The 27955-nt window shown below is 42.5% G+C and overlaps 1 non-coding gene across 1 annotated transcript; it reads left to right on the top strand.

Annotated features, from left to right (window-relative positions):
- The first annotated feature begins 3274 nt into the window (after window positions 1–3274).
- Window positions 3275–3382, top strand: LOC119820074. Its single transcript, XR_005286348.1, has one exon. It is a non-coding gene; the product is annotated as a U6 spliceosomal RNA (small nuclear RNA).
- The last annotated feature ends 24573 nt before the right edge of the window (window positions 3383–27955 follow it).

Consider the following 27955-nt stretch of genomic DNA (forward strand, 5'->3'; position numbering starts at 1 on the left):
TGTTCCAGTTAGACACCCAAACTAAAGACCTTTTTCACTCAAAAGTTAAAAAGAAATATGTCTTGAGATAGGGACAAACATTGTTACAAAAAAACAAAACAAGACAAAACAAAACAAAAAACCTTAATTTTGGAAATCAGAAATTAGATTCTATTTGCAGAAGACACTGCTCTCCATGCTCTCCTTATGATCCCATAAACTCCTTTCTATATAATTAGTTATACCTTTGCGATTAAAATTTTTATTTAAAAAAATTCACCACTGGACCCCTAAATGGTTAATGTTTGAAGCCTGTATCTTGGGATTATTGCAGTCACAGGTTCTGTTTTAAATTAAACACCTAATTATAAGGAAGCCATTCATAAAGAGCAATGCATAGAAACCAAATTGGAATAATGGAGTATCTACATATGTTCCCCTTTCCCACAAAGTTTTTGGAACACTTTCTAGGACCAGGAGGGGAAAAAGAAAAAGAAAAAGAAAAAAAGAGAAAGAGAAAGAAGGAAAAAAAAACCTGAAAATTGTCAATGAGCAAATTGCAGGCAGGTATTTTTGCTGAGTATGCAAATTGGTCGCCACTCTGGGCAGTGTGTTTTAGTGCAAGCGGTTGGTACGTGCCTTCTAGAAATGTGCCATGAACTCCTGCACCCTCGCAGGTCGTGTTGCAGCTCTCAATAGCATTACTTTGCTTCCTTCTGGCAAGGATCTAACTCCATCCAGCCTAGGAGAAAAGAAAAAAGTTTCAACCTTTGGGTGAAAAAATGAGTGCTTTCAGAAAATCCCATGGGGGAAAAAAAAAGACAACCTGTAATGGGGCTTTTAACTGCTCCCTAAGCCATTTTTCTTCTTCTTCAGGTTGGAGGTTACAAGGTACTTTTAAAAATGGCTTTAACACTTGCCGGTCACTGAGAAGATGAAAGGCATAAACGGCAGAGGCTGGATGGCAAGGCCGCCACCAAAGGCTTCGCACCAGCACCGTATCGATGCCTCCTTTTCATTTCTCTGCATTCAGAAGCTTACAAACAAGATTGGGAATGTTCACGATTCGTCCAGACCTAGTGCCGAGCCAGGGTGTGTCACGTTCCATCAGAAAGCGAGGTTTGAGGTGCTGAGCTTAGCGTCCTCCCGGCCCATTTCTCCTTCCCGTCTGCAAAGTGGGGATAAAAGATAGCTTTGGAGAATAAAGCGTGACAAGGGTGAAGGAATGAAATTGTGTCTTCAAACGGTTTGAAGTTAGACTGAATTTAAGTGCGGGGAGAGGGGGAAGTGCCTTTAACGCACCGAGAGCTTCCATGGAAGCAAGGGGGAAAAAAATCTCCCCTTTCACTCTGAGCAAATTAAGCAACGATCATGCGTATTAAATACTTCTACGTGGTTCTATTGTAAAAGTTGTGTGGTTTCACCCAGCTTCTCTCAAAGGAAAGACTGCGTGGAAATACTTGGTTAAACCCTGTAATGAAGATAGTACTAGCGTTAAGTGCTTACAGCAAATGCTGGGCTATAGAAGCTTTTCTCTCTACATTATAAATGAAAACCTCAAGACAGAGACACTAAGTCACTAGACTACTTACCCAGCAAAAGAGGAGTATTGTGTGATGTTTTATTCTTTGGGTTTTTTGGGAGGCCTGCCACCCAGCTCCCAAAGAAATCACACACAAAGGCTTATTCTTAGTTACGAATGCCCGGCCTTAGCTTGGCTTGTTTCTTGTCTGCTTTTCTTAATTTAACCTGTCTACCTTTTGCCTCTGGGTTTTTAATCTTCCTAACTTCGTCATATCTTACTTTCCTTCTTACTCCATGACTGGATGGGTGGCTGGCCCATGGTGCCCTCCCCTCCTTGTTCTCTCTCCTCCCAGATTTCTCCTTCTGTTTATTCTCGGCCTGGTAGCCCCGCCTATCCTTACTCCTTCCTCACTATTGGCCGTTCCTCTCTTTATTAGGACCATCAGGTGTTTTAGACCGGCACATTATCACAGCTTCACAGAGTTAAACAAATGCAGCGTAAACAAAAGCAGCACACCTTAAAATAATATTCCCCAGCAGAGGGGGGGGAGCCCAGAGAAGCCCTGAGGGCATCTGGCCTCCAAGCTTGTGCACACCGTCACAGTACAGCAGGCAAGGGCTGGCAATAACGCTGCTTTTCCGTTACGTCTCCCAAAATGCATGTTATTCTGACTAGAAAACTGAAGCAAAAAAAAAAAAAAAAAAAAAAAGATTGAAAAAGAAAAAAGAAAGCCGAAACTTGGCTTGTTTTGCTTGAAAAGGGCTCTGACTTGATTCATTGTTATCATTGTTTTGTTTTGTTTCGTTTTTAAAGCGGGGTATCATGTAGCTCAGGCTGGCCTTGAACTCACTACATAGCCAAGGCTAGCCTTGAATTCTCCTGCCTCAGGTTTCCAAAGGCTTAGCTTGCAGATGTATGAAGTAAATACTTACCCTAAGAGAAACTGTTCATATTCATATTTTGTTGCTCCTATGAGTTATATAGACCACATCCAAACTCACTAATACTTAGATTTTGGAAGTGTAGTAATTATCAATTAATAATAACTGAATCTAGGAGTCAGTGAGATGGTTGAGAAGGTAAAGGAACTTGCTACCAAGCCTGAAAACCTGCATTCAACCCCAGATCCCAGGAAGGAGAGAAACAATTCACATGGGTTTTCCTCTGTCCTCTACACATGTGACAGCTTAAACACACACACACACACACACACTTAATAAAAGTAATTTAATTTAAATGAAAAACAGCATTTACACCTATCACATCAGAAAATATTAGCACAGGTAGCATTTTGTATTCAAATCAATATATATTTGCCAGTTCTACGTGTGAATTTTTCTCGTCTAAAATCTTGTTAGTGTGAAAATAACAAGTGCATGAATAATCAGATATTTCACCAGATAATTTTAGTTAAGAATTAACAAGACCCAGGGCTAACGGTGTGGCTCAATGTTTCAGCCCTTGCTTAGCATGCCAACAGCCTTGGCTTTGATCTCCAGGCCCAAACAAAGAAAAATAATTTCTAAAACTTGCGTTTTTCAAACATGCTTTCCTGTTCTGTGTGGCTTTGTTTATTTAAAACAGGGTCTTGCCTCAGGGCCAGGGAGTCCTAAGGTTACCGACATTTGCCACCCCCATTCAGCCAAAGATGTATCTTAAGGCTTTATTATGGTACCGCTTTACTCTATTGCCCCTTTTTGAGATATGGGAACACCAGAAAAAGGGTACAACTAAGTATTTTGATTTCTTTTGAAATTCAAGCAGATGAATATACTCCCTTTGGAAGCACATACACTAAAATTGGAGCAATAGAGAGAAAATTACCACAGCTCCTGTGCAAGAATTGATACGAAAATGCTTAAAGGGTTACATATTCTTTACAAGAAAAAAAAGTTAAGCAGATGAAAGACTACCCTAACTATTTAAGGCTACTTCTAACTTCTGCAACAATATAAATATCCATTCACTACGACTTCTGCTTCAGGGAACTGTAATCAATGTGCAGCATAAGATTTTAGGAAGGACTAAAGCATCCCTAGAGCAACCCTGAGTCTTGCTGGAATCACGGAGCCTGCCGACGGTGCCCGCAAAATACTTTCTGCTATCAAAATATTTTCCTCCTTCTGCTTTACAGTTACTCCAAAGTCATTTTTAAAAGATTCAAGCTGTTTTGAAGAAACTTGGTATGAACTATGCTAACAACGGTCTAAATACATTTTTTGGATTACTCTGGAGAAATTGCAGCGTTTCACGCAAACGGTACCCACTTCACTCGGGTGAAATGAAGATCTCTGTTCTGCGCTTCTTGCATGTCTCTTTAAAACCTCCAACCAGAAGAGTGGGTCACGTTTAGGGACGTTTTCTCTTTTAATCTTCTTCACTCTTCCATTCTGTTTCTAAAGGAATACTTAGTGTTAACTAGGTTGCAATTTCATTTGAAAAGAATTGAACTGGCTCTCCAAAATGAGATAAAGATTGCCCACGGAGAGTATTTTGGCAGCTATCTTTAAACATGCAAGGATCTGTACCAGGAAGGTGTACCTAGATTTAATGCAGATAATATTTGGTTCTTTGAGATAGAAATGATGTCATTGTGATATTGGCAAGAAAGATGTATAAGATGTACCTTCCCTTCTTCTCTCTGGACAAGCGCAATTTTCTTTGTACCACTTTATTCCACGGAGAATGCTAAGAGCATGAGGGGATGTCTCACAGGATGACAACAGAAATATCTGGTGTTGTTTTGAATTCAAATGGTTAACTATGCACAAGCGTGTTTTGAGCAACCTATAATTGGGGTGTAAAAATCAAGGCATGTGATAACAATTGTTAGCACATCACTTCTATGAAAAGAAGAGAAAGTATTAGGCTCCTAGTTTATAAATGGAAATTAAAATGTGTGGGTCAATCACACCAAGACATGTCAATATTTAAAAATAAGTAAAATGAATGGCTTCCATGTGCCAAGCATGGTCCTTTAAAAAAAATTTTTGAGTAATTGTTTATAACACATAGATGAGGACACACACAGAGAAGAAAAAATGTTTTATAATATACTCAGTGTCACAGACAGAATTCAAAGTCTACTGAAAATGTACAATACTGGCATCTAAAACTGTTTCTTGTTCAATAGTTAAGGAAATATTGGAAAGTATGAGTTTCTTTTACACTCTGACTACAAAAACTTACAAGTTTCTAGTGTATGCTAAACATGTATTTACTCACAGATATTTATTAAGTCCCTTCTATGCTCCAGACATGGACCAAGGGCATTAAGAGAACAGCCTGCCCTCCAGTATGGATCACCCCTTGAAGAAGACAAACCCTGAAGAGCTGAGCAAGGGAAGGGCTACAGAATAACGATGTGGCCAGTTCTTTCTGAACACACACAGTGTGTAACCTCCACCAGTAAGCACTGTCTGTACCCACCAAACAACCTTCCCAGCATTCTACAGAGCTGTGTGGTGGGGTCATCAGGAAGGAACTGGTTCACTTTGCCCAACAAGGTCCCACGTTTGAGCTGAGTTACTAGATAACTATCTGCACATGAGGAAGAGGAGAAACCGCATCGTGTATGGCTGAATCCTAATCCCTTGGATTTTGCTTAAAAACTTGGTTGGGTTGGCTCCGGAGAGTCTCTCCACATCTGCTCTTTAATTTCTAAATGTGTAGGGCTTCCCCCATGGTGCGGACAGCACTAGGGTCACCTGTGAGAGTGAGAACCCGAGTTCCTTGCTGGAGGCCACCTAGCTCCTAAAAGAGCGCAGTACTTTGCAGTAGGAGTTGCTTCGCCATGGTCACTTACTTCAGGACAGTTTATTTATTCAAACCCAGCAAGACAGAGGGTCTCTCACCTCAGGGAGAGCGCCATTCCTCTTTTAAAAAGCTTTTCACCTGTAAAACCAAGACTTAAAACCAGTTGACTTGGTGTATTAGCTACATCTAAACAATACAGTTGTAAGCTCCGCCCACATTCAAGGCAAAGAGCAATGGCATGACCACCAGAGAGTAGGAAACCAAGCCACCCAGCAAGAGCCCTCAACAGGAGCCATGTAAGTACCCAGATTAAGGGATACTCAGACTTATTTTGTACGCATACACACACACACACACACACACACACACACACACACACACACATAAACTTTACTTACAACATGGCTTTCATAAAGCCAAAAGAAATTTTTTTTTTGGTTTTTTGAGACAGGGTTTCTCTTTAGTTTTGAAGCCTGTCCTAGAACTAGCTCTTGTAGACCAGGCTGGCCTTGAACTCACAGAGATCCGCCTGCCTCTGCCTCCCAAGTGCTGGGATTAAAGGCGTGCACCACCACCGCGCCCGGCCCAAAAAATTATCTTTGTGACCTTTTATTTTCATACCTTTAGAACTAAACTCTAATAACCCCTAAAGTAAATATTTTTAAATCATTTGCTTGGGCCTGGCTTGATTTGAGTTTGTTTTGTTGTTTGTTGTTGTTGTTGTTGTTGTTGTTGTTTTGAGACAGAGTCTCACTCTATAGAATAGGCTGTCCTGGAACTCACTGTGTAGCCCAGGCTGGATTCAGACTCTTGAGATCCTCTTGCCTCAGCTTCCTGAATGCTGTGGTTACAGACATGAGCCAACACACCCAGCTAGTTTCAAATATTTTGACTTTAAAATAAAAATTGCTACAAATATGACAAATACTGGACTTATTACACCCAAGATCAAACTAAAATAAAAAATATGAATTATTTAATATTAAAACCAGTAGGATACACATAACAGCAATTTATGACTTGGAAAATAAGATGAAGAATATTATTACTGAGCCAGGCAGTGGTGGCGCACGCCTTTAATCCCAGCACTCAGAAGGCGGGTCTCTGAGTTCGAGGCCAGCCTGCTCTACAAGAGCTAGTTCCAGGACAGACTCTAGAAACTACAGGGAAACCCTGTCTCGAAAAACCAAAAAAATATATATATATATTATTACTGGTGAAATTTATGTTGTACTTTATAATTTACTATCAAAATAAGTGTCTAAATATATAATATACATACATCCAGATTAGCTAGCTTGTTAAACATAATTGTATTGTTTTCAAAGATAGACATTTAACAAGTATTATAAAAGATCCTCCCCCACCTACTTTAAATGCTAACGCTGCAAAAATGAAAACCACACATTCACAGAGGTGTCAGCCGAGCCCAGGGCATTGCAGTCAGGTTTGAAAGAGAAACAACTCAATAGCCATCCCAAACAATGCTCTTCAATGCTCTTTCTAGACGGACTCTCACTAGAAGTGTCAGCCACTCATCTCATTATGTGCCCTACATGTATGTACATAATAATAGGAGAGAGAAGGAATGGTAATGACCGCTGACTTTTTTGTATCTACTACCCTGTTGTAGCGTTAGAAGCATCCTTTAGTTCTCAGAATGTCACAGAAGGGGCCAGTACAATTATTTTAGATTCTCTGTCAGCCCCCACATGGTTCAGCGGAAACTAAAGGCTCCCGACAAGCGAGGGCGACCAGAAAAAACATGGACGCAGAGCGTACTGCCGCAAAGGTCATGTCTCTCCTTCGGGATTGAGATGCAATAGGACTAAAAAGTTGTGGAGCCATTTTGGAGTGGAAATTCAGTCTCCAGTGTCAGTTTCTTTAACTCGTGAGTAGAAACTTAGAGAAAAAAAAAACAATAACATTCTCAAATTTTCCATAACCCTTAAAGACAAATTTCATAGTCAGTCTCTGCAATCCAGGATTCCCAAGCACCAGTGACTCTCCAGAAATGTTTTCCATACTGTAGTCATGGTGATGTTATTTTCAACAAAGGAAATTTGCTTCACAAAGAGCAAACTTTGAGCTTCTTTCTCCCGTGTGTACACACATGCCCGGGGTTCATGGGGTTGCCAGGAATCCCAACAGGTTAGCTATGACCTCGATGCGCTTGCTTTCCAGAGCTCTGTGCCTTGCACACTGCCTGCCGAGTGTCTGAAAGGAGATGAGTCAGTCAGAGAGCAATGAGCCAGTTTCGGGTGTCTACACATTCGTCAAAGTGGCGCTGTGAAGTGTTCGACACTATTGTTTCTATGACAGAAAGAAAGACAAAAAGATTTTGAAATCTGTTTTTCGGTCTAGAACTCTTGACTGACACTCCTTGCAATTGCATAGCAACCCTGCTTCATATCATTTGAAGGAAATCATTGAAACATGGCTTAGTGACCTTGACCTTCTGTGGCTCCAAAATTAGCATTAAAATTAGTTTGCATTTAAAAGGCAGTCTAAGGACTTCATCTCACTCCCTACCCACTCCTAGTTGAAGAGTGAACCGATGGTGAGTGTGGTAGATTGAATGGAAATGGTCCTCATAGGCGCATATATGTTCATGCTTAGTCCACAACTGCTGAATTGTTTGGAGATTAGGAGGCGTGGCCTTGTCTGAGGAGGTGTGTCACTGGGCGTGGCCTTGAGCTTTCAGAAGTCCACGCGGGACCCAGGGTCACTCCCTCTGCCCGCTTCCTGCTGATCAGCTACTTCTCCAGCCCCACATCTGCCTGTGTACCATCATGCTTCCTGCCACGATGATTACGAACTAACCCTCTGAAACACACGCCCTCAGTTAAATATTTTCTTTTTAGAAGAGTTGCCTTGGTCCTTGTGTCTCTGTATAGCAAGTGAGCAGTGACTAAGACAATATCCACATGCACAGTTTGGTAGTTTGGACATATGTAGACAGACATGGAATCACCACTACAGTCTCTCAAGATGCAGGAAAATCTGGGTATCTTTGAGAGTATTGAGGTCTCGACACTCAGGTGAGTTTTAACTCGGGAGTTAGGGCACCGTGTGCTCAAGCCACACAAATTTATACTGAGTTAGTAGCTTCAAGGTGTTATGAAAATTCAAAGAAGGTGGCACACGCCTTTAATCCCAGTACTCCGGAGGCGGAGGCAGGTGGATCTCTGTGAGTTTGAGAGTTTGAGGCCAGCCTGATCTACAGAGCCAGTTCCAGAACTGGTTCCATAGCTATTGAGAAACCCTGTCTTGGAAACAAAAAAATAGGAAATTCACAGAGAGGATGAGTAGTATTAAAGAGCTTTTTCATAAGTGGTAGCTTAAGAGGGGAAGAACCCTTTTATATTTATAGTTAAGAGGAGTCCCCAGTGGTAGGGTACCATCAAAGTGCTAGTCTTGGAGCCTTTTAAAGGACTTATGGCAGAGACCGGGGTTAGACTTGGGAAAGGGAATGAACTGGGTTAGTCCATTGGCCCTACTCTGGGGCGTCCAGGTGCCTTCTCTAGGATTCAATCCTCACCTATAACGTCCAGGCAAAGGTAAGAGATGAGGAACCAGGAACCAGAAGCCTCTTTAGCATCCCTGACCTCCAGCAAGACCTTTGCTGGGCTTGCCGGCTTTGACGGGGAAGGGGTCAGTTCCTGTCCTAGCTCCTGTCTTAGCCGCTCGTTACTCTCTGTATTTCGTTCTTCCACAGTTCTCCTTTCCCAGACCTCAACGACTATTGCTGTGCCTTGCGTCATTTGGATGGAATTTTATCTCTGTGGTATAGTTCTATCAATTTTCCTGCACAGGATGAATAACACTTCCGCTGTGGTCCATCACTCTTCTCTTCCTGGCTTTGCAGCCATGGTGGACCGGATCCCTTTCTTACGTATTTCATCTCTATGGGTGTTTTGTCTGCGTATATGCACACGAGAAGATGGCAGAAGATCTCAGGGGACTACAGTTATGAATGGTTGTGAGCCACCATGAACTCGGGATCTCTGGAAGAGCAGAGCCAGGGCTCCTAACCTCTGGGTCGTCTCTCCAGTCCCTGTACCCCTTGTTGAAGAGTGAAAGTTGCTTCTGCCATGTGCTTTTGTCACAGTCATCAGGAAAGTAGCTAATGCAGGAAACTGGTACCAAGAAGAGGGGTCATAGCTATGAGAGTCATGCCTTGGCAAACAGGGATGTGAAGGCTTAGCTATTGGATTCTGGATTCTGACTTAGACTCCCTTGGGACTATCACACCCATCTTCTATTGGTCTATTTATCTTTTACCCCAAGGTCCACAATGTCTTGATTGCTGCAACTTCATAACAATCCACCATCAAGGGTCATATTAACCCATGAGCTTTGGGGTTACTCCAAAATTATTTGGGTTACTCTATATATCCTTTGAATTTCTATAAAAACCTGAAGATCAGCTCTTTAATTTATATAAAATTTTGTACTGAGACTTTTTTTTCAAGGCAGAATTTCACTGTATAGATTAGCCTCAAACTCATGTACTGCTTCCTCCTGTCTCCCCACTGCTGGGATTACAGGCATGTGCCACTATCCAGAGTGCGATTTTTTTTAATTGAACTGATACCATTTGAGAAGATTTTATATTGCAACAATATTGAATCTGTATTAACAATATTGATGCAACTTTTTACTTAAATATTTAATTTCTCTTAGCAATGCTTGTATATCTTCTGTCGAATTTATTTCTAAATGTTTCATAGTTTGAATGGCGTGTAAATGCTCCTAACTAGTTCAGTTTCTAATTTTGTAAAATAGAATATATTATATAATAGAATATACAGTATAAATTATAGCATATAAACTGGAGATCTTCCACTCTTTAACCTTGTAAAATTCTGATTTACCATTGTTTTATAGAATCCATCAGATTTTCTGTTTGGACACCACATCATCAGCTAACAAGACCATCTGAGTTTTTCATTTATTTTTTAAACATCATACACATATAAAATGCTTCTTGATCATAGTCATCCTTACTCCTGCCTCCGACTACCCCCGGGACTTTCTCCATCATGTCTCCATCCCAACTTCATGTCCTCCTTTTATAACTTTTCATTTATTTATCCATTTTTAACCATCTGTGTCCAGTCAGTGCTGCCCATACGCACACTGGCCATGGTCACCCACTAGGGAACACCATCTCCCAGTGGCCACACTCCTAAAGAAAAGGGACTCTTTCTCCCTTAGCAGCCAGTAACTGTCAATAGCTTCTCATCTAGGAGTGGGGAGCTCCGGAAACTCCCACAAGACTTGAATTTTTAATTGCTTGAACATTCAAGGGCCTTGTGTAGGTGACCACTGCTACTGTGAGTTCCTGTGGGCAGCAACCATACCATGTCCAGAGGACAGCATCACAACCATACCATGTCCAGAGGACAGCATCACAACCATACCATGTCCAGAGGACAGCATCACAACCATACCATGTCCAGAGGACAGCATCACAACCATACCATGTCCAGAGGACAGCATCTCACAGCATCCCCGCCCCGCCCCCGATCCTCTGGCTCTTACATTCTTTCTACCAACTCTTCTACAAAATTTTCTAAACTTTCATGGGAGATTGTTATTAGTTCTTCCTTTCCATCAGGATGCCTTTTGCTTCTCTATCTTGCATGAGTTAGCTAACTAGGACTTGCAGTGGCATATGGAGTGTGGTACTGGAACAACACATGGAGACACGCTGAGACCAAGACAAGTGCATTGCTTTATGTCTACAATCTCAACACGTGGGCGTTGGAGGCAGGAGGATCAGGAGTTTAAGGTCATCATCAGCTGTGTAGAGTGAGTTGGAAGTTAGACTGGGACAACCAAGAAGTTATTTGCAATTGCTTCTTACCTAGAAATGGAAAATTGTCTTCTCCAGCAGAGTGTCACTAAGTACACAACCAAACTCCAGGAATGGTTGACCACAAAACACATTCCATGTTTGTGTGTGTGTGTGTGTGTTATTTTTTCTCTTATTGTGGTTTTTGTTTATTTCAACCTTCATTTTTTTTGCAGGTTTTTGAGAGAGGCAGAGACAGACCGCGAGAACATGAAACTAGGTGGCAGGGAGGTGGGGGGATCTCCTTGCACTTGTGGGAACTATGAAGAGCCGTCACAAGGGAAATGTATTTGTGAGGGAATCGATAGCCTTCTTCTCATACAGTAACTCTGGTATCTGGGGAATGCTGATCTCACGAGTGAAATGATGTGCTCCTGCATATTAACCTCACAGATGTATGATGTGGCAATGATATTAATTTTCCTTAAATGTTTGGCAGAATTCTCCAAGGAGCCACCTGAGTCTAGAGCTGTCTTTTTGGAGGTTTTAATGCACAATGAATACATATTCTACTTCGTAACTACCTCCTTAGTGAACCTAGGACTAACTAGTCTGCTAATCTAATTTGTCTTGAATTAGCTTTAGTAATTCATCTCTTTCAAGTAACTTGTCCATATTAACTCAGCTATCAAGTTTATTGCCATAAGATTATTTGAAATAATTCTTTCAATAGCTAGATGACTGAAATTTTCTAATTCCTGACCATAGCAATTTGTATATTTTTATTTCTTTCTGTTTTCTTTTCTTTTTTAAGAGAGGGTTTCATAGGGCTAGAAAGATGGCTCTTTGGCTAAGAGCATATGCTACTCTTCCAGAGGACCTGAGTTCTATTCCCAGCACCCACATCAGGCAGCACAAAGTTGCCTGTGACTCTAGTTCCAGGAATACAAGACACTTCTAGTCCCTACCAACACTTGCACACTCACAGGCGTGCGTGCACACACACACACACGCACACACACACACAAAATACAAATAAATAAACAAACAAATAAATAAATAAATGCCTTTTTAAAACAGGCAGGGTCTCACTATGTATCTCTGGTTGAGCTGGTCCACCTGCCTTCCCATCCTGAGTGCTGGGATTAAAGATGTACACTGCTTCCATTTTTTTTCTTTATCACTCTAACCAGAAGCTATCCAAGTACTTAAATAATCAGTTGTGTGTTTCACTAACACGTGTCTGCTGTTTTTCTTCTCTTCTATTTTTTAATTAATTTCTATGTGCCTGCCTGCCTGATTTCTGTTATGTGCAGCATATGGATACAGTTCCTCTGGAGGCCAGAAAAGGACACTACACCTCCAGAGTTAGAGATGACTGTGAGCCACCTCCTGTGGATAATGGGAACTGAGCTCAGGTCCTCTTGAGAGCAGCAAAGGCTTTTAAGCCCTGAGTCATCTCTCTAGCCCTACTTCTCTTGCCTAAGCATCATTTGCCCTTCTCCTGGTTTGCTAAAGTGGAAGCAAAGGTCATTTATTTGAGATTTTTTCCCATTGGTTGGTTGGCTGGCTGGTTGGTAATTTGGGGCTTTTGCTGAAAAAGGGTCTAACACAAGAAATCCTCCCACCCCAGCCTTCTGAGTAGCTAAAAGTACAGGTAAGAGCCTCACACACCACTCTTCTCTCCTAATATAGGTAATGTGTGTGTGTGTGTGTGTGTGTGTGTGTGTGTGTGTGTACTATATATATGAATTTACATACGTGCATATTGCATCTGTGTGTGTTTGTGTCAGAATTTATTAAGTGAGCTTTAAAATAGTAACAACAGCCAAATCACACCTGAAAAGCTGAGAACCCAGTAGTTACTCCAGCTGGGACCTGGAAACTGAACGCCTAGTTGGAGTAACCCCACAATAGCTGTCTCTCACTGTTGGGGGTGGGGGAGGAACTGGTAGGTAATTTCTTGGTTCATAGGGCAGTGGTTTCCTGGAGAGTCACGGATCCCTCTTCCACGATGACAGCTTGGAAACCCTGGTTCTGCCATCAGCAAAGGAGTCAATCAGGAGCAGCAGCAACAGGGCGAATGAGCACCTCCCCAAGCCCCCAACACACACACACACACACACACACACACACACACACACACACACCGCGGCAAGAGGAAAGACCAAGCATGCACAAAAGTTGAGACCAAACTCCCCTCTGAAATACACTTTCTCTCTGGCATGCTTCCTGAGGGTGCCGCCCACAATAGGGCGGGCCTTCTCACATCAATCAAGGCAGTCAGGACCATTTCCTGGATGAGGAAGTGGCTCCCTACTCAGGTGATTATAATTTGTGACAAGCTGCCATTAAGAGCCGCTGGTGGTCTTAGCCAATGAGTCTTTCAACCCCAAGTGCTAGACTTTTAGAGATAATATCCTATGACCCCCTACCCCGGCCATGTGGGTTATCTTCACGAATGCTTGATGTGAACGTGGCGAATGTGCATTTGGCTGTTAGTTGATAAAATTTCCTTAAACTGTCAACAAGATCAAGTTGGTAATCGTGTTGTCTCATCTATCCTTCTTTTCTTTCTTTAAAGATGTGGGTGTTTTGCTTGCATGTACGTCTGCAGCACACGCGTGCCTGGTGCCCACGGAGGCCAGAAGAGAACATTGGATCCCCTGGAATTGGAGTTTCACAAGTTGGTGCTAGGAATCAAACCTGGGTCCTCTGGAAGAGTAGCCCGTGCTCTTAACCACTGAGCTACCACTCCAGGCTCTGCTACTCAGTTTCTGCCTGGCTGTTCTCTCAGTCATTGGCAGAAGGCTCTCTGGTTGTAACTGTGGGCTTGGCTACTCTGGCTGTTGGGTCAATTTGTAGCCCATCTAATTTGAACTCACGTTACAGGGCATACTTAGCTGGTTACACCCCATCACCCCTTCATTGAGGTGATTCCTTTATCACTGTGAAATGCCAATCTTTCTTGTCCCCAAATCTGCTTTGCTCTTGTCATCATTCTAGCTTTTATTCATTAGCCTGGGAAACCTTTTTGTATTCTGTACTTTTTACCTACACATATATTTAAAATGTGTTTCTTCAACTAACTCTGTGTTGTGGTTTAAATATGGAATAGTGTCCCTCAAAGGCCAGTGTGTTGAAGGCTTGCTGCATAGAACGGAGGCAGGCCAGTCAAATGTGGGACACTACTAGTTTATCAAGTAAGATCTTGGGTTATCGAGAGAGTGCCCAGAGCCTAGACTCTCCTCTTTCTTTCTCTCTGCTTCCCAAATCTGATGTGGAGGATTTGCCTCTGCCACTTTTAGAAGCCCAAAGCAATGAGGTCACTCTTCCTAAGGCCAGAACCTCCAGAACCATAAGATAAGTAAGCCTTTCTTTTCATAAGTTAACTGCATGGGACATTTTGTTGTATAATGGGAAACGGAGTGATGCATTGTGCTTGCCCTAGTATCTGCAGACAATAGCAGTTGTACTCCAGAGAAGTGTGAGAAAATACATTTAGAAAGCAAAGATGCTTCTGGCACCAAGAGCAGCTTCAGCACACACACACAGAGAGAGAGAGAGAGAGAGAGAGAGAGAGAGAGAGAGAGAGAGAGAGAGAGAGAGAGAGAGAGAGAGAGAGAGAGAGAGAGAGAGAGAGAGAGAGAGAGGAGGGAGAGAAAGGGCTAGCACCATAAAGGCACCATGCAGTTCTTCCCCTGCACGACTTTAGACTGCAATCTCAAATGCGACCTCAGAGCCCTGCTGCATCTTCACAGGAAGATGATGTCTGCCCTGCTCACCAAAGAACTGTGGCCAAAGTGCAATGTCTGCTGCACAGTCATCCACAGGACAAGCCCCAAGTGCTTCAGGGATGCAGAAAGGCCATGGAATCAAAGGTAGGTCATTGCATAGAAACGTGCCATCTACATAGAGGCATGAGAACGCTAATGAACAACGTTCATCCGGGTATTCACCAGCAAGCTAACCTTGGACTTTGGCAGGGAAAAAATCCTAAGTGAAAAGCCAAATATCCGCACTTGGAAAATAGAAAGATGATAACTTATTTTAGAAATCCATGGATGAATGTGGTGTGTTCGGCAAGTATTGTTTAGTGGTAGATGCCTAAAGTAGGGTATGTTCAGGACTTTTCAGATGGCTCTGGAATATTCCTTTGACTTTACGTTCTTGTAATTTATCTGTGGCTCTGTATATCTATTTTTTCAGTTTACTTTGTAATTTTATGATTAAAAATTGAAAATGTTTCCAAATTCCAAACGGTATTTGTTCTAGAAATATAACCCAGCTTGCAAAATAAAGAAAGAAATCGGGGTGGTGCAGCTCTCATGCAAGCTCCGCTCTCTGGATGCTGAGGTAACAGGATCCAGGGTTTAAGGCCAGCGGGGCTACATACTGAGAAAACACAAGAGGGAAGACAGGGGAGGAGGGATAGAAAGGACAGCCTGACATTTCCCAACACGTGTCCTCTACCTGACCAACAAAAGCACAAGGCATGAGCTCGGCATCCGTGAGGTCCTGGAATCAATCTCCATCAACAAAGGAAGAAAGGGGCTCTGAAGGGTAAGAGTAACAACACATTCCCAAGAAACTAAGTAAAATGTGTTTCTTGCACTTTTGGACTTCACATTTTCGTATCCAATCTAATCATGTGTCAGATTAATCAGATCAATATACATGTTCTGATTAGGTTTAAGTCAATCATTGCTAATTTTTTCTCAATATCTCATCCATTCTTTTCCATTATCCTCTTTTCCAGGCTTCTTTTGAATTAGTTAAATAAAACTTATTTTCGTGCACTATGCAATTCTAAACTAGCATTTTTTTTTTCTGTTACTGTGTAAAAGCTGCTTTTTCAGTTTGTTTCAAAAAAGAAAGCTACTGTCATTGTCACATTCCTCTATTTGTAACTCATTGTCTTCCTTGGGGTCACTATTGCTGTAATAAAACATCACGACCAAACTCAACTTGAGGAGGAAAAGGTTTATTTCACTCGCAGTTCATATAACAGTTCATCATCAAAGCAGTGAGGATAGTCACTCACACCGGGAAGGAGCTGAAGCATGGAAGGAGGCCATGGAGCAGTGTTGCTTACTGGTTTGCTCCCCATGGCTTGCTCAGCCTGCTTTTTTCTAGAACCCAGGACCACCAGCCCAGGGGTGGCACCACCCACAATGGGCTGGGCCCTTCCCCATCAACCACTAATTAAGAAAATACCCTACTGTCTTTTTGTTTGTTTTTTGTTTTTGGGTTTTTTTTTTTTTTTTTTTTTTTTTTGAGACAGGGTTTCTCTGTAGCTTTGGAGCCTGTCCTGGAACTAGCTCTTGTAGACCAGGCTCTACCTCACAGAAGTCTGCCTACCTCTGCCTTCCAAGTGCTGGGATTAAAGGCCTGTGCCACCACCTCCCAGCTTGAAAGAATTTTCTTAATTGAGGTTTCCTCCTCTCAGATGACTTAAGCTTGGGGCAAGTTGGCATAAAAGTATCCAGTACACTCGTGTAGTAGGCAGAATAACCATGTAGATGGCTGTAGTGGTAGGAGGCGCTGAAGAGGAGGAGGCAAGAGATTCACAAGTTTGCAGCCAGCCTGGTCTATACCTTGAACTGGCTCAGCAGTCAAGAGCTCTTGCTGCTCTTCCAGAGGACCTGAGTTCTGTTCCTGGCACCCACAATCAATCAGTTCACAATCACCCATAACTCTAGTTCCAAGGAATCCTATGCCCTCTTCTGGTGGGTAACCACACACATGTGACATACACAGACACAGACACACATATGTGTGTGCATGTATATATATACATATATATGTGTAGATATATATATATGTATATATATATATATATTAAGCAAATGAATAGAATAATTATCCTTGATGCTATTCAGGACTTCTGTGCTGATTAGATTTAACTGGAGATCAGGAGACTGTCTTGCTGAACTTTTTTTTTTTTTACTTTGCATTGATGCTCTAATGAATTGAGACGTTTGGAAACCTTGGGATGGGGCAAATGTATTTTATCTGCAGGACAGGTAGGCCTGCCTAGAAATTGGAAAACAAACTATAGCAATGGTAGCTAGAACCTCCCCATATCCTAACTCCTGGAATTTATGGATCAGAGTAACAAAGGTTACAAGTTAGATGATCTAGAAATAGGGAGATTATCCTAGATGCTCTGATGGTTGCGGTAGATTCTAAAGCAGAAAAGAGAGATCGACAAGGATAGGAACAAGCAGGTGACAAAGGAAGAAAGAACAGGTGCTCTGTCGCTGGGCTCTCCAAACCGGAAAGTGTAAGGAAGTAGGGTCGTTCTTGCTGTTCCAGGACAGAAGTGGCGCGGGTGGCCCTGCATGTGAGCCCACAGGAACCACATCCGAAGAGCAGTGCACAGACCGCAGGATGAAAAGCCTGCTCTGCTCAAGCCTCTGTGCTCGGAGTCGTTAATGCGACAGTGGCAGGAATCACTCGGCTTTCTTCTGTCTGCCTTCAAGGGTCTCCTTTTACCAGTACTTTTGATTCTCAGCATTTTTACACACTGCACACATCTTCCCACACTTTTCCCCAGAAGATAATTCAGAGAACAATTTTTTTAAAAATGTGCCATTAAAGAGAAAAGCAATACCTGGGAAGAGGAGAAATTTAAACCCTACATAGTTGAATGTTTTATAGAAAGCAAAATTTTCTGATGCTCATCTCTGGTTAAGTGCAGTCAATAGCAACAATACTTCTAAGAGATTATACATTATTATCAAAGTCCTAAGGCTTTACGATAAAAAAAGAAAAACAAGTGCACACATTACAGCTGCTCCATGAGGGAGCAGAGTTCACTAATCAATAATATCAATGTTTGATACACACCGCATACTGACATGTGGTCGGCTCTTTTGTCTTACTTTGACTTAATAAATTCATTTAATTTCAACAGTAATGCTTTGGGGTTGGCGATGGAGCTTGGGTGGTAGAGGTGCCCGCAAGGCATGGACAAGGCCTCGTTTGATCCTCAATGTTAAGTAAACTGGATGTTACCACACATGCCCGGAATCACAGATGTGGTGAGTTTGAAACTGGCCTGGACTATTTAAAACTAGATCTCTCAAAAGGAAACGTTTTGATGATGCTATTTACTGATTCATCTAGTAACTTTCTTTCAGACGTGTGTGTGTTGTCTGAACGTATATACCACATGCATGCCTGGTGTCCACAGAGGCCATCAGGCCCCCTGGAACTAGGGTCACAGATGATTGTGAGATGCCATGTGGATGCTGGGAACTGAACCCAGGTCCTCCTCAAGAGAAGCAAGTGCTCTTAACTCCTGAGCTGGCACTCCAGCCCCTCATTTGATAACTTTATATTTGATCCACATATTGAATTTTTTCATTTTCTTTCTAAAGAGCTTGGAGAATTTTGGATATAGCTCTAAATGACAGAAAAAAATCCCAAAAATTTTATCAAAAGGGAATAAATATTACCAAATAAAGCCTTTAACCCACCCTACCTTCAAATGCTAACACTAGAAAAATCTCTTGTTTCTGACTAAGAAGCCCTGGAAATAGCTTAATCTCTGTGTGTGTAGAGGGAGGGACATATGCATATGTGTATGAGTGCAGGCATGGGCATGCCACGGCACATGCATGGAGGCCACAGGACCTTAGGTCCTCACCTTACACCTTGTGGATTCAAAACAAGGCCTTTGCTTGCTGCTGTCTTTGCCAGACCAGCCGACCACAGGCTCCTGGGGACCTCCTGTGCCCACCTCCTACCATGCCATGGGAGCTGTAGGCCAACCCAGAGGCTCCTGGGGCCTCCTATGCCCATCTCCTACCACACCATGGGAGCCCTAGGTGCACAAGCACATCAGGCTCCTGTGGAGCAGATAACTCTGCTGTTGGAGTCATCCATGTAGCTCCCCAGGGATATGGTCAACAGGCTTACATTTTAAAAGGGTCCAATTTCGGCAAAAGGAATTCACAACTTTCAGGTAATTTGAAGTAACCGACTTAACAGGAAAAGAATTTTAATTTGAACAATGAAGTCAGGCACAAGTGGTGTACACCTTTAATCCCAGTGCCTTAGTTAGGGTTTCCATTGCTGTGAAGAGACACCATGACCACGGCAACTCTTATAGGGAAAACATTAATTGGGGTGGTTCACTTACAGTTTCAGAAGTTCAGTCCATTATCATCATGGTGGGGAGCATGGTGGGATGCAGGCAGACATGGTACTGCCTACATCTTCATCAGAGAGCAACAGGAAGTGGACTATAACACTGGGTGTGGTTGCTACATATATGAGACCTCAAAGCCCACCCCCTACAATGATACACTACCCCCAACAAGACCATACCTTCTCCAGCAAAGCCACAGTTCTTAATAGTGCCACTCTCTGTGAGCTTATGGGGGCCAATTACAATCAAACTCCTACACCCAACACTCAGGAGGTAAAACAGGTGGAGCTCTGTCTGAGGCCAGTCTAGAATCACAGAGAGTTCCAGGCCATTCAGGGCTTCAGAGTGAGACTATAGTCCAACCACCATATAGCTACAACAAATCTATACTTTTTTCATTTTTTCTTATAGGTGTGTGATGGTTAGTGCTAAGTGTCAATTTGGAAGAATCTTAAATCAACTGGGAGATGGCTTCTGGCATGCCCATGGGAAATTGTCTCATTTATGTTGAGGTGTCCTGTCCACCATGGGTGGTCCCATTCCCTGGCCAGGATCCTTGTCTGTAGACTTGGAAAAAAGGAACCGAGCTTCAGTGCGCATTCATTGCTCTCTGTCTCTTGACTGCGGGTGTAATGCGACCTGCCATTTCAAGCTCCTGCTGCATGGCTTCCCCACCAAGATGGATTGCATCCTTGAAGTAGGATTAGAAGTTTCTCCCTTAATTGCTTTTGTCGTAGTAGTTTATCATAGCCACAGGAAAAGGAGCCAAGTTAGAAACTGGTCCCAAGAAACAGGAACATTACTGTGATCAACCTGACTGTGTGGTTGTAGTAGTTTGAATAGGAATGGTACCATAGGCTCATATAGTTGGATGCTTGGTCATTGGAGAATGGAGCTGCTTGACAGGAATTAGGAGGTGTGGCCTTGTTGGAGGAAGTGTGTCCCTAGAGGTGAGCTTTGGGGTTTCAGATGCTCAAGGTTGGTCCAGTGTCTCTCTTTTCCTACTGCCTGCAGATCCTGCTGTGTCTGCCTCCATGACACCATGCGTCCCACTGTGCTAACAATGGCCTAGCCCTCTGAGACTATAAGCAAGCTCTAATTAAATGTTTTCCCTTATTCGAGTTGCCGTGGCCTTAGGTGTCTCTTCACAGCAATAGAACACTGACCAAGACAGTGGTTGCTAGGCCGTTAAAACTGTTTTGTGTCTGGGATGTGAAAAAGTTTGGAACTTTGGGTTATGAAAGCCTTTGGATGCTGTAAACATAGTTTAATGGACCATTTTGGTAAGATCTTGACAGATAAGAATTTGAGAGAAATGTAGTCGGTGAAGGCCTGGCTAATGAAATTTCAGAGGAAACAAGAACTCTATTAAGAATTGAACTTGGGGCTTTTGTGTAGTATTTCAGTCCATAATCTGTCTTAGACAATGGACTAACATCTGTCAGAAGAGAGGTGTGAAAACAAGGTTAGCGTTTCAGCCATGAAGAGTACAAACAGCAATGCAGCTGTCATGGCTGAAGAGAGGAACGTCACTAAGGAGAAACCTGGTGCTCTGTACTGGGACAGCAGGAAAGTCCGGGAGGCCAAGACCCCACCACAAATGGCTCTAATTTATGCAGTTTCTATGACAGAAGAAAGCTTGAGCCAAGAATGCATCTGAGAGGGTTCCCTGCTCCTCAAAATCAACCGCATGGGAGCATGATTCTTCAGGGTCAGTACACAGAAGCTCATGCAACTGTGGTGTAAGAGGTCCATGCTCCATCCTGAGCTGGCAGCAGAACTTGCCAGTGTTGCCACACGATACTGTTTTGGAAGCATTGAAGAGAAAAGATTGAGCGGGTCTGTGAAATCATGCTCCACAATTTCAGAAAGCAGCTGAGGCCAAGTAATGTGTGTGTGGCTAAGTTGAAGATCCTGTGATCCAGTGGCCTGGAGAGGCCACTGGGCAAAGCCATAAAGGTTAAGTCTAGACAGCAGAGAAGACCTAAAGATGTTGCAGATGCCAGGACCATGGGATGCCCACCAAGAAGAGCTGCAGGCATACAGAGTGGAGCCGGCCCAAAGAGGGGCTATTTATATTGCAAGGAGCTACGCTGAGAGTTGGAGCTACTTCTGGAGACCAACCAGTTTCATCACAAGCCCTAGAATCGAGGGCCTATATGCTGGTCGCAGTGGCAGACTACAGTGTTTGCCGTGCCTCATTTTGGTCTTGCTTTGATCTGAGCACTCCTTGCTATGCTCTGAATCTTCCCTTTTAGAATGAGAATATTTACTCTGATATTCTATGTTGCATGTGTCTTGTTTATTTTTATTTTATAGGAACTCACAGTTAAAAGATTTTAGATTTTCGTTCATTTTGAGAGCATGTGTGTGCGTGCACATACACAGACCACGATGTTCACATGGGAGTCAGAGGGACAGTTCACAGTTGATTTTCTTCTACCATGTAGGACACAGGGATCAAACCCAGGTCATTGGACTTGGCGTCAGGTACCATAATCACCCACGGAGCCATCCAGCAAGTTCCACTGTAGACTTTAAAGTGTTAGAAGACTTTATGGGTACGTTCATATTTGCACTGAATGAATTGTATTTTATAACACGGTCATGTCTTATGGGGACAAGAGGTGGGATACTGTGGTTTGAAAGTGGTGTGTTTGCCGGGCGGTGGTGGCGCAGCTGGGCGGTGGTGGCACACGCCTTTAATCCCAGCACTCAGGAGGCAGAGGCAGGCGGATCTCTGTGAGTTCGAGACCAGCCTGGTCTACAAGAGCTAGCTCCAGGACAGGCTCTAACGCTGCAGAGAAACCCTGTCTCAAAAAACCAAAAAGAAAAAAGAAAAAAAGAAAAAGAAAGTGGTGTGTTTGAGAGTCAAGTTAACAAGGAGAGAAACTGTAATAATCAGTGTCAATTGTCCGCTCGACACAATCTAGAATCGCCTAAGACACTGGGCATGCCTGTGGAGGGTTATTCTGATTTCATTAACTGAATTGGGAAGGTCTATCCATTGTGGGCTGTACTATTCCCTGGGCAGGATCCTGGACAGGTAAAGAAAGGAAGCTGCACAGCAGGGTGTGTTTGTTGATCTCTGTTTCCTCACTCTGGGTGAAATGGAGCCCTCTCAAGCACCTACTGCCAGCACTTCCCCTCCAGGTTGTAGTGTACTCTTGAGCTGTGCTCAAGCTAAAATCAGCCCTTTCTACCTTAAATTGCTGTTGTTGGGTATTTTATCACAACATGGAAAAGCATGACAGGATACATCCGACCTTTTAAAATTGCAGTATGATATGGCCGTCTACAAAGTTCATACTCTGGAGAACTTCACAATCAAGTTACAAAAAAAAAAAAAAAACCCTCATATTTTTAAAAGTTTATCATTTTGTTTTGGACCACATTTATAACTGTCTTTGGCCTCTTGTAACCATACACATGATGTGGGAGAGTTTTCTGTTTGTGCTGATTTCAATAAAGAAACTGCCTTGGCCCATTTGATTGGCCAGCCCTTAGGTGGGTGGAGTAGACAGAACAGGAAGAAGGAAGTGAGGTAGATGGCTAAGTAAGATGCCACGCCTCTCCTAAGTTAGGCAGACCACCGTGCTTCTCCTGAGAGAGATGCCAGACGCAATGAAGCTCCAGCCCAAGATGGATGTACGCTAGAAACTTCCCGGTAAGGCACCACTTTGTGGTGCTACACAGATTATTAGATATGGGTTAATCAAGATGTGAGTAAGAGGCAGAAAATAATGGGCCAGGCAGTATTTAAAAGAATACAATTTGTGTGTTGTTATTTCGGGGTATAAGCTAGCTGGTGACCGGGAGCAGGGCGGCAGGAAGCCAGCCCACTGCCCCTTCACTACAGAGTGGCGCTCAACGTGGACAACTGAATCCACAGAAAGCTTGAGAATGCTTGGGAAAGAATAGAGTAAAGCATGTTTTCTTGATAGCAGCAATTTCTCGGGTCTGAGCAAGCGCTCTCATCTAAGAGAGGCTTCCTGACTCAGCTTCAGCTGCAAAACCCTGGAGCTCTTTTAAGAGGTCCTGCCATGAAACATTTACATAGTGTTGATGAAAAACTGAATGCGTGTTTTTCAGTTTTCAGCCGTAGCAGGAAAAAGCTGTGCCGTTTTAAAATGCCAGATTTCTGGGCCATCCTGCCAGGGTAAACTCTGACACTTTCAAGCAGGCGGTCCTGACTATGGAGCTTTTGAGTGTTGTTTAACACTGTTGCAGCTTGCTTGCTGGCAGGGACCTTGAACCGCCACAGAGTTGTGGTGATAAACAAGGCTATAGCCGGTACCTCTACCATGAGGCTGGAAAGCTAAGGAATGGGCTGGATCTAGCTGTCAAAGCCACGGCTTCAGTCTTACCGATATTGTTTGGTAAATTAAAGACTCATGTGGTCACAAAAAGAGAGATATACAGTAAAAGAAAGATTCAAAGTCGAAGAAAACATCAAAATGGTTTACAATGTGTTGAAAATATATGCAGGCTAAAGGTGACAGTTCTTAAAATTAAAAAGAAGGAAGTAGTTTTTTTGTGGTGGTACACACCTTTAATCCCAACACTTGGGAGACAGAGATTGACCTCTGTGACTTCAAGGTGTGGTAGCACACACCTTTAATCCGAATGCCTGGGAGGCAGAGACAGACAGATCTCTGTGAGTTCAAGGTGTTGTAACACACACCTTTAATCCCAGCACTTGGGAAGCAGAGACAGTGGATCTCTGAGAGTTCAAGGACAGCCTGGTCTAAAGAGTTATCCCAGGCCAAAGATATATAGAGAACCTGTCTCAAAAAAGTAAAAGTAAAAATAAATGAAATAGAGGTTAAAATAAAGCCACACAAAGATGGAAAATACACAGAAAATCTTGATACTGTATGCTATTATGCTCTCGTTGAATTGTTTAAATGCTGAGGAAGGAGCAACAGCTGCTAAAAGATATTTGCTTATAAATGCTGCTGAACTAATCCAACATAGATATTTTGAAAATACCTTGACTTTAAAATTTGGATCTAAGGACATGATGCTTTGGAAAGGAGTTTCTTTTGTTTTTACAGAAAATGAGACCTTGTGGATTGCTTCTATCCCAATATGGTATGGTAGACCACGCCCTCCTGAAAAGTTGCTGTGAACACCTTCAGAAAATTACTTCACCCAACTGATGACTGAGATGAACCTGGCACACAGGTTACACCATGAAAGATCTGATTAACAGCGTCCCCATTCAGCAGGAAGCAGTTTGGAGAGAGATAACTGCGCCCATATTCCCAAATATTGTTTATAAATGTTCTTTTACATTTAAAGGGGGAGATGATATAGATATAAGTAAGTTGGATTGTTGTGAATCTTGGTTAATGATATTAAGGTCAATCTTGTTATATGTATTTCTGATATGTATTGTGATTGTGTAGTTCTTTTAAAAATGTAATGTATTATTAGGAAATATAGGTTGTTAATGGATAATCGTCGATAATAGTAAAGCTTTTAGTCATGTTAGTTAGATTTTCTAGATATATAGAGATATATTTTAGTTAGATAGGCATTCCTAATATCTTTCAAAGACTACAGAATATTCCACTTAAATGTTTTAATAACTTAAGGCTTTTCATGACAATGAGACATATCTGCTCCTGGAAGCACTAGCTACTTCAAGAGGAAAATGGGCATCTAAGAGGCTCCTTATGGAGTTTGATAGCCATTTGGACAAGAAACTGCTCTTGCCTGGACTGATGCATAGACTGGACACAGCGAACCCTAAGAGAGAGGACTGCTGAACTTGCCTAAATGTGAGATGATCTTTCGGGGTTCCTGATTCAAGAAAGAGTCTGTGAGACATTCTGAAGGACACAGCAGATAGTGACTGAACTGCCTTCGAAATTTCCTGCTGCATAGAAATGTCTGCTGGATACTTATGGGCCTGTAGGCCGAAGATGGATGCCCCAACAGTACAAAAGAACTTTGGGTGACTGTCCAGGTAGCAAGATGTCTCTGTGATTTCTAGAGTTTGGAAGTTGCTTATTTCTTGTTTACTTAGGTAATATTATATCTTTCTGGAGTCTTTGATGGAGTTGAAGAATAGATAGATAGTTATAGTTTTTCCTTAGTTATGATACTTTTAAAGTAGATATAAATATTGTAACTGTAATTCTTACTTGATAACTATTTTGTTACATGTAATTTTGCTATGTTAAAGTTAAAGCCTTCTTTTTTTGTTTAAACAGAAAAAGGGGAAATGATGTGGGAGAGTTTTCTGTTTGTGCTGATTTCAATAAAGAAACTGCCTTGGCCCATTTGATTGGCCAGCCCTTAGGTGGGTGGAGTAGACAGAACAGGAAGAAGGAAGTGAGGTAGATGGCTAAGTAAGATGCCACGCCTCTCCTAAGTTAGGCAGACCACCGTGCTTCTCCTGAGAGAGATGCCAGACGCAATGAAGCTCCAGCCCAAGATGGATGTACGCTAGAAACTTCCCGGTAAGGCACCACTTTGTGGTGCTACACAGATTATTAGATATGGGTTAATCAAGATGTGAGTAAGAGGCAGAAAATAATGGGCCAGGCAGTATTTAAAAGAATACAATTTGTGTGTTGTTATTTCGGGGTATAAGCTAGCTGGTGACCGGGAGCAGGGCGGCAGGAACGCAGCCCGCAGCTCCTCACTACAATACACAGCCCATGGAGCACAGATTAGATGCACGTGCTTGCAATAAGTAGTAGCCATGTGTATACATACACTTTTCCCTCTCCTTGGTGCTTTGCCGTTGGTTAAACTCCTAGCAGCTGTGTCTCTGAGACAAAGGTTATGTATATATTTAAGACATCTGTTTTTACAGACAGAAAACTAGCCTCTTCTGTGGTCTTCACCCTGCTTGACACTGCAGTAAAACCACATCCAATGTCACCAAATTGCTGGATAAAACAACTCAATAATTATCTCTTGATTTCAATTTCAGAAATTACACAGTAGTTTTTTTCTGATATCTCCTTTGTCTCAGTTTTGTTGTTGTTGTTTTTCTGTTGCTGTGAGAAACTGACAAAAGCAACTTAAGAGCTGGCTCAGCCCGTGGAACTGGCATCTGCTGTCCAGGCATTTGCCGTCCAGGCTCGGTTCATGGGCTGCTTTTCTTGTTACTGTGTTATATGCTCTCACACACAAACAGTAAATGGATAAATAATTTTACATGTATTTATGTGTGTGTGTGTGTGTGTGTGTGTGTGTGTGTGTGTGTGTGTGTGTGTGGTGTATATGAGGGTCAGGGGACAACTTGTAGACATTCTCTCTCTCTCTCTCTCTCTCTCTCTCTCTCTCTCTCTCTCTCTCTCTCTCTCTCTCTCTCTCTCTCTCTCTCTCTCTCTCCACCATGTTAGTTAGTCCCAGGGATGAAGTTGTGATCATCAGTTCTTGATATCAAAAACTATTACCTGCTAAGCCATCTTAACAACCCAAAAATTCTTAATGTAAAGCAACATAAGGGATAGGGGTTTCTTTTAGCTCACATTATGAGGTAAATTTCATCATGGTGAGGAATTCACGAGCTTAAAAAAGCTGGTCACAATATGTCTACTGTCAGTAGAAGATGGGGATGAAGGCAAGCTCTTGCTCAACTCCTCTGTTGTATATAGCCCACAAATGGTGCTGGCCACAATTAATACTGGTCATTCCAAATCAACTAATGTAATAAAGGCATGACCAGTGCCTGTGTCCCAGTGGATTCTAAATTCTGTCAACTTGAAAATTAACACTACTGCCCACCACAGCTCTAGCGTGTTACCCCCAACAGTGCAGCGTTTTACCCAGGGAATATATAGTCTGAGGAGATTGTGCTACAGTATGGCACCTGCCTTGCAAATGGGACTTCCAGAGTTCAGCCCCCATTTCCATAGAATGCCAGGTCATGGGTGATTCCAACCCCAGAAGGCAGCGGTGGATGATCTTCAGAGCAGACTGCTTTGATGATGCAGGAGGACCAAGATAACAGCAACAAAGGACTGGAGATCACCTTACAAGGACGGCTGATTCTTTGGCTTCTTTTACAACTACTTGGAGGGAAAGACACACAAAGAGCTGCATAAAAAGCAGTTGTCATTAGGGATAAGTGACTGATACAATCAGTCTCATTAAGGCTAGGAGGAGGCTCAGAAAACAAGACACACTAAGATGTTCTTATTTTAAAAGATGAGAAGAATTAAAAGCATAAGAAGATCAAAGAAAATTATTTTTTTTAAAAAAAGAATCATTCACTTTCTAAAATCAAAAATTAAGTGGGGAGGAGATAGTGGCAATCACATGGGTACAGGCAAAAGGCCAGGATCCAGTTAAATTCTGACATTTTCATTCAGAAAGGACAAAGACGGTTGTTAAGATGCTGACTGAAGGGCTAGGTGTGTGGAGCTCTTTCTTCCATTCTTTTCTTTCCATTTTGAATCCTGAATTAGCTCCCCCCCTTTTTTCTTAAAGGAAATGTACTGGTAAAAAATATTTCTAGGTTTCCCTTCATCTGAGAATACCTTATTCCTCATGCACTCTTTAAAAATGCTTTCAGCGGGTGGTGGTCTGAGTGAGATAGTCTCCATAAACTCATATGCTTATTTGGTCCCCAGTTGGTAGAACTGTTTGGTAAGGATTAGGAGGTGTGGCCATGTTAGAGGAGGTGTGTCACTTGGGGTGGGTTTTGAGGTTTCAAACACCTCATTCTGGGCCTCCTACTTCTGCCTGGAGATGTGAACTCTCAGCTGTCTCA

Source organism: Arvicola amphibius, chromosome 7, assembly GCF_903992535.2.
Source record: "Arvicola amphibius chromosome 7, mArvAmp1.2, whole genome shotgun sequence".
Classification (NCBI taxonomy): domain Eukaryota; kingdom Metazoa; phylum Chordata; class Mammalia; order Rodentia; family Cricetidae; genus Arvicola; species Arvicola amphibius.